We start from the raw sequence: 14,908 nt of genomic DNA, 5'->3' as shown, positions 1-14,908 counted from the left end.
GTAACTGTAATGATTTAGAAGTTGCTCTGGATGACTGTTTTTGAGTTTATGTATTCATATTATTTTGTTTTGTTTTGTTTTTTGCTTGTTTGTTTTTGGCTGTGTGGGGTCTCAGTTGTGCCATGTGGATCTAGTTCTCTGATCAGTGATTGAACCCTGGCCCCCTGCATTGGGAGTATGGCATCTTAGCCACTGGACCGCTAGGGAAGTTCCTATGTTCATATTATTAACTTTACTTCTATGTTCTCAGAGAGATCTCATTGGTCAAGTGCAAATGTTTTCTAGAAATGAAAGCATTGCAAGAATTACCTAGCTAATATTAACTGTGTGAAAAAGAGAGTTTTCAAATCTTATGCACTGATAAAAGTTCTACCTCCAAACTTGAAAGATCATTTCTTAATTGGGCTGGTTAATGAGGATATTACTGATCATTTGCTCTTCTAAAAAGTAGTGGTAATGTCAACACAAATTTGCAGGCCATACCATACCCATTTATGCAACAGACAAGGATTCCATGTGATCATCATAGCAAACGGACCTTGATTTTCTATCTATATGTGCCTGTAAAAGAAGGCTAAGAACGCTCAACTCATGCTTTGGGATTTTTTTCCCCCTAATCACCATACTGTACTGTATTGAGGAAACAATAGAATTTCGTTTGTTTGTTTGTTTGTTTTTGAAGGTCCTTGTGATTTAGAGACATCCTAGGAAGCAATGGAGGCTACAGGCTCATCCATATGCATTACCTTATTTTGCTCCCTTTCCTTCTCTTAGTCCCATTTCTCAGGGAAAGTCAGATTTATTCTTTCGGTGCTGAATTATGATCACACTGGTTCAAATCCTGGTGATTGATTTATTCATGGGTTCTAGGCCTTCTAGCAGTTAACTATCCCATGACTCCAAAGTTTTCTCCCCTGGGTACTCATTTGCTGATTTTCAGTTAGAAAAAAGCTACATAGCTCCCAGTCTAAAGCAATTACCCATGACTTTATTTCATATGCTCTTTTTCCTCAACATCATTATGTTTAATGTTTCTGCTATATTCCCTGTGTGGTTTCATTCATATTCACTTAGGGAAAACAAGATTCATGATCTGATATTTAATATTCCAGTTTTACATCAATTTTTTTACATGTCGCTGAGGGTCAATATCGTCTCCTAATTCCATAGTGTACTGAACCCCTTCATGCTCTACATAGGTGCATATGTTAGGATGGTAAGACAAATTCTATACACTATTGCATTTTGCCCCATAGAGACTTGTAAAATACAACATAATTCTTATTAAACTTATTTTTCATTCATTCAAAAGTGTTTATTTCATATACTTACTGCCAGGTGGTAGAAAAGGTTCATTCTTCCTTTTATGTAGGTTATAATCCAGTGGGTGAGATAGTTATGTCCATGAGAAACTATAATAAAGTTAGACCAAAAATTTCCCTGAGAGAAGTATGATCAAAATGCTGTAGGGCACACAGTGATTAATTCTGACTTGGGGCATTGGGAGAAATCTAATAGTTGACTGTGGAAGGAATTTTAACATTCATTTGATAAAATAATTTTTTCAAAGAATCTTGCTTCTTACATAAACACTAGAAATCATGTCTTCCACAAAGTAAATAAGCTGACACCATTAGACACAGAAAATGCCCTCCCTCAATGTTGCCATTAACAGTAATGGATGATGCAAAATTCCATTCTTCCACATTGACTCATTACTATATTAATGAGACAATATGCCAGATATTCCTCATGGAAATACAGAAAAGGTGAAAATGAGACATAGGAGTTGAAATTTTTAACTTGTAAGTCTCAATATAATAAAACAGAGTACATCTTCTATAATTTATCAGAAAATAGCTCTTAGAATTTTTAATGTCTCTTTTTCTTGTGATATTTAGGCTTCACTCTCCCTAGTTTACCCTTAAAATCATCCTCTCAAGGGATTCTGATTAGGTACTTTAAGGCTGCAGTGCATGATGAGATAAATAAATTTACCTTGCTTTATTTCATGATTGTTATTTGTGCTTTTAAGTGGCTCTATTTTAAAATCAACATAGCATTAACAATTCTAAAAAACTAGTTAACAGTTTGAGTACATTTACGCTAGAAAAGAATGTGGTTGTGATTCATCTGCATTCTATTGCAATGCCTTCCTCCCATGCCCAGTTCTAGATGACCAACTTTTATTTTTTCCATTATTGCTTTCACTTTTTAACTCTTAGTTTGAATATAACATAGGATATGTTACTACCAAAGTGAGTAGAGGAAAAAGGCAGCCTGGCCTTGAGCCAGATACTACTGTAGCCATTAAGAATTTAGTTTGAAGCCTGGCTAAGTCGGAGGTGGGAGGGGGGTTCAGGATGGGGAACACATGTAAACCCATGGCTGATTCATGTCAATGTATGGCAAAAACCACTACAATATTGTAAAGTAATTAGCCCCCAACTAAAATAAATTAATTAATAATAAAAAAAAGAAAAGTGAAAAGTGAAAGTGAAGTCGCTCAGTTGTGTCTGACTTTTTGCGACCCCATGGACACCAAGCTCCTTTGTCCATGGGATTTTCTAGGCAAGAGTACTGGAGAAGTTTCCTTCTCCAGGGAATTTTCCCAACCCAGGGATCAAACCCAGGTCTCCTGCATTGTAGACAGTCGCTTTACCATCTGAGCCACCAGAGAAGTTTATGTTAGAGGAGAACCCTATATTTGCTAAAAAAACCTACCAGATCACTTTGAAATACTTTTCCACCCACCACATCTGGAAGAATGTATACATAGAAAAGCTGGTGTTCTCTTTAAATCCTTGTGAAATTCTTAATGAGTGCTGACGGAAATATTGTTCATTTTTAACGTACATACAGAGCTAAGATTTGTGTTTATCCTCACTGGTTCTTGGATCTGCTGTGCGCTTGAAAACACTCAACCATGTTCTGCCTTCCGTGGTCATTCTGACTACTTTGAAAACTGCTGTTTTACATCAACAGGTTCTTCAAAATTGCTGCTTTCTGTAGTTATTCAACTGGGGAAATTGACTGATAATTACATTTATAAATCTTGATTCTGTCACTCTGTTTTGGGCCTCCAAGTCCATAGTTCTATGTCTATTGACACCTGAATCCTGAACTCCAGTTTTTGTCTGCTTAGTCTGACAAAACTCAGTTCAGTATCTCACACTTTCAGCTGTCTTCAAAATATTAGCTATTTTGAGGCTATTATTATTTGTTACTAATAAGCTATTAACTGATGTTAGCTTATGTCTGAATGGGTAAGATACAACTAGGGAAAAAGAAGTCTCAGTTGTTGGGATCACATCTCTTAGTTTCCTTTAGCTCTTGAATCTTGGCCCCTGAATTCTTCATGGGCTTGTTAGCTCATCCATACACTCAAGTAGTTGTTATTTTTATATTTTTTCCAGTTTTTCCAGTTATTATTAAAGAGAGGATTGGTTAAGTTGTCTAATTGACATTATAGAAAGCAGAATTCTCCCTTTTCAACTGATGCATAAAGTAGTCTAACCTTGAATGTTAATAATAATGATTTTTTACATATGTACACCCCTGTAAATCACTATCCAGAGAATATCTAGAATACCTTTAGCACTCGATTAGACTCCTTTTTGTCTGTCCCTAGACCATATCCCCTATGAGATGACTACAATTCTGACTGTTATAATCATTGATTAACTTTGTTTTCGAGGTTAATATAAATAGAATCATATGGAATGTGTACTTTTATGTGTCCAGATTGTTTGAACATAATATCTATGATTTTACCTACACTTTTGTGCATACTAGAAGTTCACTTTTTATTTCTGTGCAGCATTTTGTTGTACCAATATAAGATAATTCATATACCATTTTCTTCTTGATGGGCATCCAGTTTTAACTACTTTGAATAAAGATGCTATGAACATTTTGTACATGTTTTGATGGTCGGATGTACTCATTTCTTTTGTGAATATATCAACAGTGAAACTTCTGGGTCATAGGAGAGGCAAATATTCAGGATGAGCAGAAACTGCCAGTTTTTCAAAACAGGTTTATTATGTTATATTCCCACCTGGAATGTATGAGATTTCTTTCTCTCCTATAGGTTACATATTTGTCTTCTTCTGTATGAAACACTTCTTTGCTTTCTCTTCCTCATTTCCTCTGATTATGTACCTTGCTCACTATCTAACAAAACTGGGAGTATAGAATTTACATAATATTTTTGCTGCTTGGTCCAATTTCCCACTCCTAATAGTAACTTCTGGACTTTTAGCTCACATTCCCTAAGCAGGGTTGTTGTTCAGTCACTCAGTCATGTCCAGCTCTTTGCAATCCCATGAACTGCAGCACACCAGGCTTCTCTGTACTTCACTATCTCTCAGAGTTTGCTCAAACTCATATTGGCTCAGCTTAACTTTTCTGCCAGCTCACCAGAAGGGTCTGTACTGAGCCAAGTGGTTTGATTTTCTTCTCTCAGATTTCAACTCTGGCAAATGAGCTGCAGTTAATGGGGAAAGTATTGTTTACATACATGGTTCCTATCTCAAGGAGTTGGAGACAGTGGTCTATACCATGTTTATTCTGCACTTTACCAATGACTCATATCCATTTTTCAAGACAGGACAGAATCCAAAATTTCAGTGCAATATTCTATAGTCAGTTTATCCTTATTTTCTTTCTCAGTTCCATATATCCATAATCACTATTGATACAAATTTTACTGTAATTGTTATAGGTAATTATTACATAAGCAATTTGACTCTTTAAAAATAAGTTAAAATCTGTAAGGTAGCAATTTTATAACTAAATGGACATCAAATAGTAAGGGTTTGTTCAAGCATGCTCAACTAGATAGTGCCAGGATTTGATATAAGCCTCTATTTTCTCTAGTTCGTATTCCACAGTTTTTTCAACTACTAAATTATCATTCTGCATCTAATATAACCATTGTGTGATCCAAATGTTGACACAAACTTACCTTAGCCAAATGAATTTGTGGATATTCAAACAGATAGTCTCAGTAAATTTTAAATTGTCTAATAAAAGTGAGAATGAAGTGCTTGTATTTATTAGGGTATCTTTTATAATCAGATATTTAATGGAGATTGTTGTTTGGGTATTTCTCTTATTATTTTTCTAACATTTCCTACAAATCACTAACAAATGTTGCTCGATGTCTTTTTGGTGAAGAACATATTTCTAGGATTTACAAAAGAGAAGAAAAGCTCCACCTCTATGAATCACTGATTTATACTTTGGCCCATTCATTCCAAACACACCCACTGAGTACAATGTCAGTTTATATAGTTCAATATTTAATAGGTTTCTGAAGTCTCTGGTATGTATACACATTCTATTAAAACCCTGTAGACTATTTACTTTCTCCAATCATTCATATGGGCTTTTTCTTGCCAAATGTTAATGTGACATCTGCTGTACCTAATTTCAGTAAATATCAGAAACTTTTATGCATGCAAACAGTTTATCATACATATGCCATCAATTTGCTCTGAGACATGTCACTGTGTAAATAGCCTAGAGTTTTTATTTATTAAGATTTGCATCAAGTGAAAACTAAACACTTTATTTCAAAGGTTTTGGACTTTCAATCCAGATGTTTATAATCTGTCATGCTATTTACTGACCTTGCCAAATTGAGGTTGAGAATTAATTAGCAGCATTCATAAATTCATAGCAGAGATAGAAATACTATCAAAGGTTGATAATATATGATATTGTTGTTGTTGTTTCCTATCCCTTCTCCAGTGGATCTTCCCGACCCAGGAATCGAACTGGGGTCTCCTGCATTGCAGGTGGATTCTTTACCAACTGAGCTATCAGGGAAGCCCATTTAGTTGTTAAGTCATGTCCAACTCTTGCAAACCCATGGACTATCGCCTTCTAGGCTCCTCTGTCAATGGGATTTTCCAGGTAAGAATACTGGAGTGGGTTGCCATTTCCTTCTCCAGGGGCTCTTTCTGACTCAGGGATCAAACTTGTGTTTCCTGCATTGTCAGATGGATCCTTTACCAATGAGCCACCTGGGAAGCCCTATATATGATATTAGTTTTTTATAAAATAAGGAAGCACAAAGTTCAGTCTGAAAGGAGCAAACCATAATAAAAAAGCAAAATCTTGTTTTTTAAATGTTAATGGATACATAAGACCAATCGTGCTCTCATGCTTATTTTAAGGAGTTAATGTACTTCTATCATATAAACCAAAAAAACAAAACTCACATGGACAGAGTTTGGTAGGCTTCAGTCCATAGAATAGCAAAAGTTGGACACAACTGAGCAACTGAACCTGAGTAGAAATAAGGAGATGATATTATTAATATGACAGATCTTAATATTAGCCAAGGTAAAAATTTTTTTACTTTGTATGATTGAAAAAGGTCCAGGCAAGTAAAATATACTGCAAGACTGATGTTAACACTGTAGTGAACCTCACTGGTAATGCTTTGTTACTCAGTCAAGAGCCCCAAGTTAGACACAAAGCTGTATCCTGTGTTCTTTCCATTAATTTTCACCAGGAGCTTATTCTGATGGTATCCAGTAACTATTTGTTGCCAGAAGCAAACTAGTTCTCTTACACTTTAAATTATCAAAAATTCTGATATTTTATAAAAGCAGAACATAGGAGCATAAGAATTTTGGCTAGCTCATTTCAACTCCCTCTATACCTGGCTTCCAAAATACAAGAGAAAATTTTGTTAGTTCTTAATTTTTTCCTTACTCACTGATCTTTTCAGGTTTTTCTCTCTTCTAGGAAAACTATGGTAATTCACATTTTCCTACCATATTGTTAAATTTATATAGTTTTGTAATGTTTGGAGGAAAGAGTGCCACATAATAGCATCAGAAAAACAAAAAGTTCTAATCTGTTGTTATAGTTATTAGTTTCTTATTTGTTAATTCATATTTCCTTTAATTTGTTTATTGGATTTTCCAGGGCAAATCTTTCTTTAAAATCATCTCCCTAAAAACAACAAATAAGATTGGATATCCAGATGCTATTTAAGCAAGATAGAATAACAAACACTGATTACTAGAGTAGTTTTAAGGTAATATACTTTTGATTCTTATTTTTATATGCTATAGGAAGGCTATTTCTTGGGTCATATTACTTGAATACATTCATTTTTGCCACTTTAAGGAAGTGTAAAAAGAATGTGTGTGGGCATAGAAAGTGTGTGGTTTTCATGAGCTTCACAATTATTAAAATGCTTGTATTTGATAGATAATTCTCAATTGCCAACCTCTAGTTTTCTCTGTGAAATAGACTTCAGTGACTCGGTAAAAGTTATACTGATACGGACAGCTGAGACAGGAGGATTCATGACGGAGAAATTCAACTGTGCATGCCTTTTCTTTCTTTTTTTTTTTTCAAAGGAAAAGAGTACTTTTCCCCTAAAACAGCAATTCCCAAATGTTTTGGTCTGTTTTGACCTCCTTTACACTGTTAAATATTACTGAGTATCTCTCAAAGCTTTCTTTTACATGAGTTAGTGTGTAAATTGTTATTGTTGTTGTCTAGTAACTCAATTGTGTTCAACTCTAGTGACTCCATGGACTGTAGCCTGCTAGAACCACCAGGCTCCTCTGTCCATGGGATTTCCCAGGCAAGAATACTGGAGTGGGTTGCCATTTCCTTCTCCAGAGAATCTTCCCGACCCAGGGATTGAATGCATGCCTCCTGCATTGCAGGAGGATTCTTTACCACTGAGCCACTAGGGAAGCCCGCAGTGTAAATTACAACTATCAAAATTACCCTGTCAAAATTAAAATTTAAAAGTTTAAAATAAATATTTATCAATTCATTTGAAAGTAACCAAGGTGAACTCATTTCATGTAAACAAAGTAAATTTTCAGTTTTTCTGAAGAAACAACTTTTTTCCAAAGCAAATATTATATATGATCAGAGTGGTATTTTTGCAAATATCTTAAATGTCTTACTTGATAGAAGACAGCTGAGTTCTTACGTCCGCTTCTGAGTTCAGTCTTCTGAGAGACCATGTATTATGTAGTCTCTAGGAGCTTTCACTATCCACTCCTGAAAAGAAGAGCGAAAAAGGCAAATATCATCCTAGTGTTATAATAAAAATAGTTCTGTTCTAGCAGACCCAGTGAGAGAGAATCACTGTTCTAAAGTGAAATATCGATCTGTTCCAGAGTACAAAAGAGCACAACAGAGAGAAATTTGGAAGTGAATTGCATTTGCCTTAGTTCAGAATACCTCAGTATGCAAGTAAGTCATGGAATATATTAAGATTTTAGCAACATTTGACTAATTTTTGATGGGCTAGCTTTCTTGGTATACTGATTGCAGCCTAATCTATCATATGGATAGTTGACATCTGTGTCATCTGCCTAGATGAAAAAAATTCTGTTTCTTATAGAATAATTTTCATTTCATTGTTAATATGTCCTTAATTGTCAAAAAAGGAAAAAAAAACACAAGGAACTAAGGTTCTAAGTTTTTTACAATAGTGTTAAAGCACTAAGATACAAAGCATCAAGTTCTAAGATACTTTACAATAGTATTACGTGTTATGTTAATTTTTAAGTGTTTTACTGTCAATTTGATGAAATAGGTAACCAGTTTATCACTTACAATTCTAATACTGAACAAATCTGTGAAAGTGTTTTGATTTTGCATTCCCAAAATAAAACTCTAAATTTAGAAAGAAATACAATTTACAAAACAAAATATCTATTCCATGTAAAAATATCTTTGCAATTTCCCAGCAAGCTTTTGAAAAATCATGGACATGTGTTCTTTTTTCTCTTCGGAAAAAGATATCAGAAATAATTAACATTGTCTTTTGTGGGTATTACATTATAGTGTAAAATTTTCTACTCATTTTAGGAAAGAAGTCTTTGCTGTTCTTTCCCATTATGATTATGTTGTTTCAGAGGTCTAGACATCAGTCAGTCAGTCAGTTCAGTCATTCAGTCATATCTGACTCTTTGTGACCACACAGACTGCAGTATGCCAGGCCTCTGTGTCCATCACCAATTGCTGGAGTTTACTCAAACTCATGCCCATTGAGTCAGTGATGCCATCCAACCATCTCATCCTCTGTCGTCCCTTTCTCCTCCCGCCTTCAATCTTTCCCAGCATCAGGGTCTTTTCAAATGAGTCAGTTCTTCACATCAGATGGCCAAGGTATTGGAGTTTCAGCTTCAGCATCAGTCCTTCAGAGGTCTAGACATGCATTGGTTTATAATATTTGCTAATCCATCTCAGCTCTGGCTTCCCTGGTGACTCAGTAGTAAAGAATCTCCATGCCAATGCCTGCCAGTGCAAGAAACATGGGTTCTATCCCTGGGTTGCGGAGATCCTCTGGAGAAGAAAATGCAATCCATTCCAGTATTCTTGCCTGGGAAATCCCATGGACAGAGAAGATTGGCAGACTGTAGTCCAGGGGGTCGTAAAGAGTCAGACACGACTTAGCAACTGAACAACAACCTCAGCTCTACTTTTTTCAGGGCAAATATACCTCAAGAGTGTTGGAAACACAACTTTAACTATGATTCAAAGCACATTTTACATTCTGATGCAACATACACATTCACAAATGCTCACAACTGAAAAACAAGTTTTAAGAAATAATACTAAATCCATACATTTGAAATGTATTTCTATTCTAGATCCTTCTTGATTTGACTCAATTTAATTCTATTTTATTAAAAGAAAAACTCAAGTTGTAAGCCACTAAATTGATGTCACGATCCACTTCTGAGTTGTAAAATCTAATTTGAAAAACATTTCACTAAAATAAAACTGATAATCTTACTTTTCCCTGCCATGTAAATTTCCATATTTTCTTTTTTAACTACAAAAAAACAGGTAGCAAATCTATTAGCAAAAGTCAGTGACATCACATTGCACCTGTGATCTGTCTTTCCTTTACCCTTAATAAAGTGTGATAGAAGCCACCACATGATAAAACATGAGTAAGGTCTTTTGAAGTTTGGATCTAATTAGGTCCAGCAGGTCCAAGGTATTGATTACTCTTGCTTTTCTTCTGAGGAATTCAGAGGAAAAGGTAGTTATATGCTAAACTAATTTCAGACACTGTGCAGTTTTCTCTCACAAATGAATCCATTAAAATCTAGGGAACACTTGCTGACCTGTTCACATTGCTATTCAATGCTGACTCAATATTTTCAGGGAGAGAGTGGAATAAAAACTTGTATTTTAAGTGTTTTAATAATATCTACTGATCATGTGTCCTAAGCAGCTGTTTCATTTTTGCTGACAGAGTAGAAGAAACAGTTCCTAATCCTTGAAAAGTGTGAGATTCTGTTAGAGATTTGCACAGTTCTGAGTGTCCTGAGCTCTGTGCATTTCTCAGAGCATGCCAAGACCAACATGAGTATTCTCCCTTTCTTTCCCAACACAGATTTTAGTGCCTAAATCTATCTTTCTTTTTTCTTTACATGTACCACCATCCACTGTGCCACGTAACATTCCCCAAACTGGCTGCCAGAGCTTTTTAATAAAAAGTTTTACTAAGAAGATAGACTAGGCATAACATATTAAAAACATAAGCATGGCAACCTGACAGTAGTTTAAGGACTATTACCAGTTTTTAAAGACATTACTCTACGTTTCTTAGTGGGAACAGGGAGATTTCAAATGGCCTTCTGGTCTTCCTGTCTATTTTGAAGAATAGGAAAAACCTAACATTCTCCTCCCTTAGATTCTGGCTCTTTTCTGGATTGGTCACTCCATGTTTTATTTATTCACCCTGAAATATCAACCATCATGGAGTGATATGTTTGAATTTGTTTTCATCTGAGTACCCAATTACATGAAGTAAGTAGTGTGCATTCTTGTGGACCCTCAATGTATTTCTCACATGGATGAACTTTATATTTTCTCTGTCCTCAGGAAATGTTCCTTTACTATCTTTACTTAAAATAGTATTTTTATATTATTTGTGTTCTTTTGTTAACCAAAAAGGTTAAAACTTGTGATTTCCTCAAATAACTTTTTCTTCAAATATACTCTTAAGTGGAAAGTGATATATAAAACCAGGTTTAAAAGGAGCACTTCTATTTGAGGAGAGGGGAAGAGATTCGGAGGCCAGTGAACCCATCACTACAGTCTATTCATCCCTGATGTGCCTCACTGATGGAACTCCAAAGACTTAGCAGTTGACATAAAACCTAGAAATACATACATGTGACTGCACACATACCACATATGTCTGAACAAACAGATTTTATTGTTTCTACTAGATGTTGAAGAGCTTTTGTAGAGCAAGGAAAAATGATACTGATTTCTGATTTAATCACTACTATTAAATTGAAAAATTACTACTAACTCAAAAACACATGAACAAAAATTGTATTGATCCCCAATGAGAATGGGGGAGAGAACAATTACAGACAAAAGTACTTCCACAAAGTTCTCAATGACAAAGTCAGGTGAAGAACTGGTAACTGAGTCTAGAAACCCTCCCACACAACGAAAACACTCTACAACTTAAGAGTCTGAAGAGGAGTTTACCTAAGAATCATATTAAAAATAGTTAACAATTTGTGCACCATGGGTCTTAACCAGTAAATTTATTTCAAGTGTGGACCAGGTCAATAAATACCAGCCCTGAGAAAACCAATGAAAATATGCATCTCCATAAGCTCTGTCATGGCAGCACTCCCTGCCTTTGAGAGACAGGTCTGCTATATGAGCCAGAAAAGGGGGGGATGGTTGAAAGTTTGTCTAGAGTATTAATAGTTACTTATACAGCACTTACTGTGGTACTTATATACCACCCACTGTGTGTTAGGCACTATTCTTGGTGCTCTACAAAAAATAAGTGTTTATCGGAAGGACGGATGTTGAAGCTGAAACTCCAATACTTTGGCCACCTGACGCGAAGAGCTGACTCATTTGAAAAGACCCTGATGCTGGGAAAGATTGAAAGTGGGAGGAGAAGGGGACGACAGAGGAAGAGATGGTTGGATGGCATCACCAACTCAACGGCCAGGAGTTGGTGATGGACAGGGAGGCCTGAAGTGCTGCGGCTCATGGGGTCGCAAAGAATCGGACACGACTGAGCAACCGAACTGAACTGAACAAAAAACAAAATTTCATTTCTATAAGATACCTAAGAGTACTAACATTATCCCTTTACAGATAAGGAAATTGAGACCCAGAAAGGTTACACTGCTCAAGTTCAACCAGACAGTAAGTAATGCTGCAGTGGATTGAAACCCAAGCAGCCTGTCTCCAGTCTCTTAATGGCATTGCTCTGTTGTTTCCTACTTTTCTCCTGAGGAAAACTTGAATGGAAGAAACTGTATCTGAGGAAACTAATGCGTAGCAGTGAGCAAGGCCAAAGGGAGGAGATGAAAGCAATAGGATTAAGTGAATCTTTTTATTCTGAATTGTGTGGCTTTCGGCCTCACTCCGCTCTCTGGATGACAGCACAGCAGTGTTGCTTTCTTGCGCACCCTGAACACATTGACAGGAAATTGGAGGGTATGTGCCTGAAGGAACATCATGAGAGAAAAGATCTTCACATGCTGAACTGAGGGGGTCTATGGTAAAAATGTCGACTTATTTGTTTATGCTAAAGCCCACGAACTGACAAGCCTCACCTTATGTATATTTACTGGTGTATTTGTAAATGAAAAAAGCCAGAAAATGTTCACAAAGAATTTGAGGCATAGTTTCAACATGAAAAGGATACAAACAATAATACTAATTGTTATAATAGTTGCTCAGAGTGAGATCAATGAAACCAAAGAAAATAATCAGTGATATTCTTGAATGATGTTGCATCCATAAACAAGATCTGAATTCTAAGAAAAATGTAACATAATAATATAAGAAATAACTCTTAAAAACTATGAAAAATATATACAAAATTTAACATTTCAGCAAATGGGTGGAACATAAATTGAGCTAAATAAAGTCTTCAGAAAGTAGGACACCACATGACCAAACAGAATACTGAAAGATAAGAACAATATCCCTTAACTTTTATTATTTACATTTGCTAGCCTACACATGCTCTTGAATTTTCTTTGTGAACCAGTACATGCATAAAAATAATTTCAGTATAATCTATGCTTTTTCCTCTAACTAATGATGTTGAGCATCTTATCATGTGATTACTGGTCATTTGTGTATCTTCGTCAGTAAATAATTCACATCTTTGGCTCTTTATAAGTTGGGTATCTTCTTATTATTGGTTTTAAGGGCTTTTTTATATTAAAGGATATGTCTTTTATTAGATACAATTTATAAATATTTTCTCATATTCTGTAATTTATTTTTTTGTCTTATTTACACTTGCTTTTTCTTTGCCTTTGTCATCTTTTTCTGAAATCCATTGGCTCCTTCTAAAGTTTTAAAATTTTTCTTTAGTAACTTTTTCCTTTTCATAATGTAGACTAATAGCTTGAGTTTCTCTTCTTGCCTTACATTTTTAACATATTTCACTGAATTTTTTGGACAAAAGTTTACAGGTTTCCAACATATTTTTCCCTTCTTCATAATATAGAAAAAAACTGCCATTAAAAAACACTAACTGAACTCCCTCATCTTTATTTTTATTGTCTAAAGTTTTAGTTTTGCCTGGTAAAACCAACAAAAATAAATGTGTTTATTTACTTATATATTTATTTGTTTACTATCAGTGACTAATGCAAGCTCTTTGCTTTTTTTTTTGTTATTGTTTGTTTGTTTGCTTTTAGTGTATCATACACTTTCTATCTTGATACTTTTTTTTTTAAGTACTGAAATATTTTTAATTTGGTATGTCTGAAAATGTGTTTATTTTGCCCAGTTATTAAACAGTGATTAAGCTGTGTCATGTCTGAGTTAACATACTTCCTCAAAACACTGAAAGTATTCTTTCATTTTCTTCTTGTTTTCTTATAGTGTGGGGCATCTGCTATTTGTCTCACTGTCATTCCTTTTTTGATACTCTGCTTTTCTTCCAAGTAGCTACTAACCTATTCTCTTTATATTCTTTAGTTTTACTCTATATGATCAGATATGGAGTTATTTGTTATATTTTCTACTTAGTGAATTTTCATTATGTTTCCATTTGGGTTTTTGAAAATGTTTAGTCATTACACTTCAGAATATTTTTACTTCTCTGCTATTTCCTGTTTTCAAAACAAACAGGGTTTCTTGTTAAACGTATCTGGGAACTTCTCAAGCTATTTTCCATGAATTGTTTTCTTTTATACATTCTCATTTTTTATCTTGATTCTAGTTGACTAGGACCTTTAAATTCCCTAACCACTCTTATTCTGTCTAGTCTATAATTTTAAAAATTTAAATCATTTTATTGAAGTATAATGATGTATAAAATGTTTACAACTTGATAAGTGTGGGAATAAGTACACACAGTTGAAGCTATCACCTCCATCAAGGCCATAGACATATCTATGACTTCCTAAAGCTTCTTTCTGCACCTATTGTTGTTGTTACTATTATTATTATTATCATTATTATATATAACATGAGGTTTACCCTTTTAAAAAAATTCAGTATACAATACAGTAATATAAGCTACAAGGACTATACTGTATACTACTGTAAGTATATTTATGTAAGTTCTTTGGAACTTAATCTTGAATAACTGAAACTTTGTATCTTTTGACCATCAACTCTCCATTTCCCCTTCCCTACATTCTATTTTGTGTTTCTATGAACTTGACTACTTTAGATTCCACATTTAAGTGAGATCATGCAATACATGTCTTTCTCAGTCTGGCGTATTTCATTTTGCATTATATCCTCTATGATGTGGTGTATACACACAATGGAATATTATTCTACAACAAAAAGAGAAAGGAATCCTGCCTTTTGCCTTTCTGTTTTTAATTTTAATGGGTACATTTCATGTACATCTGTACTCCTTCTAAAAAAAATAGGATTTATG

At 34.7% G+C, this 14,908-nt stretch overlaps 1 protein-coding gene across 6 annotated transcripts in view; it reads right to left on the bottom strand.

The window, feature by feature from the left end:
* The window catches only part of LOC145519852 (uncharacterized), a 669,571-nt gene that overhangs the window by 208,609 nt on the left and 446,054 nt on the right, over nt 1-14,908 (bottom strand). For 2 of the 6 annotated variants that reach the window (XR_014063972.1, XR_014063969.1), the window contains exons 3-5: nt 7,950-8,046; nt 6,231-6,297; nt 1,333-1,412 (exon numbers count right to left, since the gene is read on the bottom strand). The gene's annotated coding sequence lies outside the window, so the exon portion shown is untranslated. Of the gene's footprint in view, nt 1-1,332; nt 1,413-6,230; nt 6,298-7,359; nt 8,047-14,908 lie in introns of those variants that run through there. The other 4 variants (XR_014063971.1, XM_081524738.1, XR_014063970.1 and 1 more) reach the window with 3 other exon arrangements.

This window comes from Giraffa tippelskirchi, chromosome 1 (genome assembly GCF_054371585.1).
Source record: "Giraffa tippelskirchi isolate mGirTip1 chromosome 1, T2T-mGirTip1v1.2.pri, whole genome shotgun sequence".
Taxonomy (NCBI): domain Eukaryota; kingdom Metazoa; phylum Chordata; class Mammalia; order Artiodactyla; family Giraffidae; genus Giraffa; species Giraffa tippelskirchi.
Note: the sequence above shows the minus strand (reverse complement) of the source record. Positions and strands in the feature narration are given on the sequence as shown.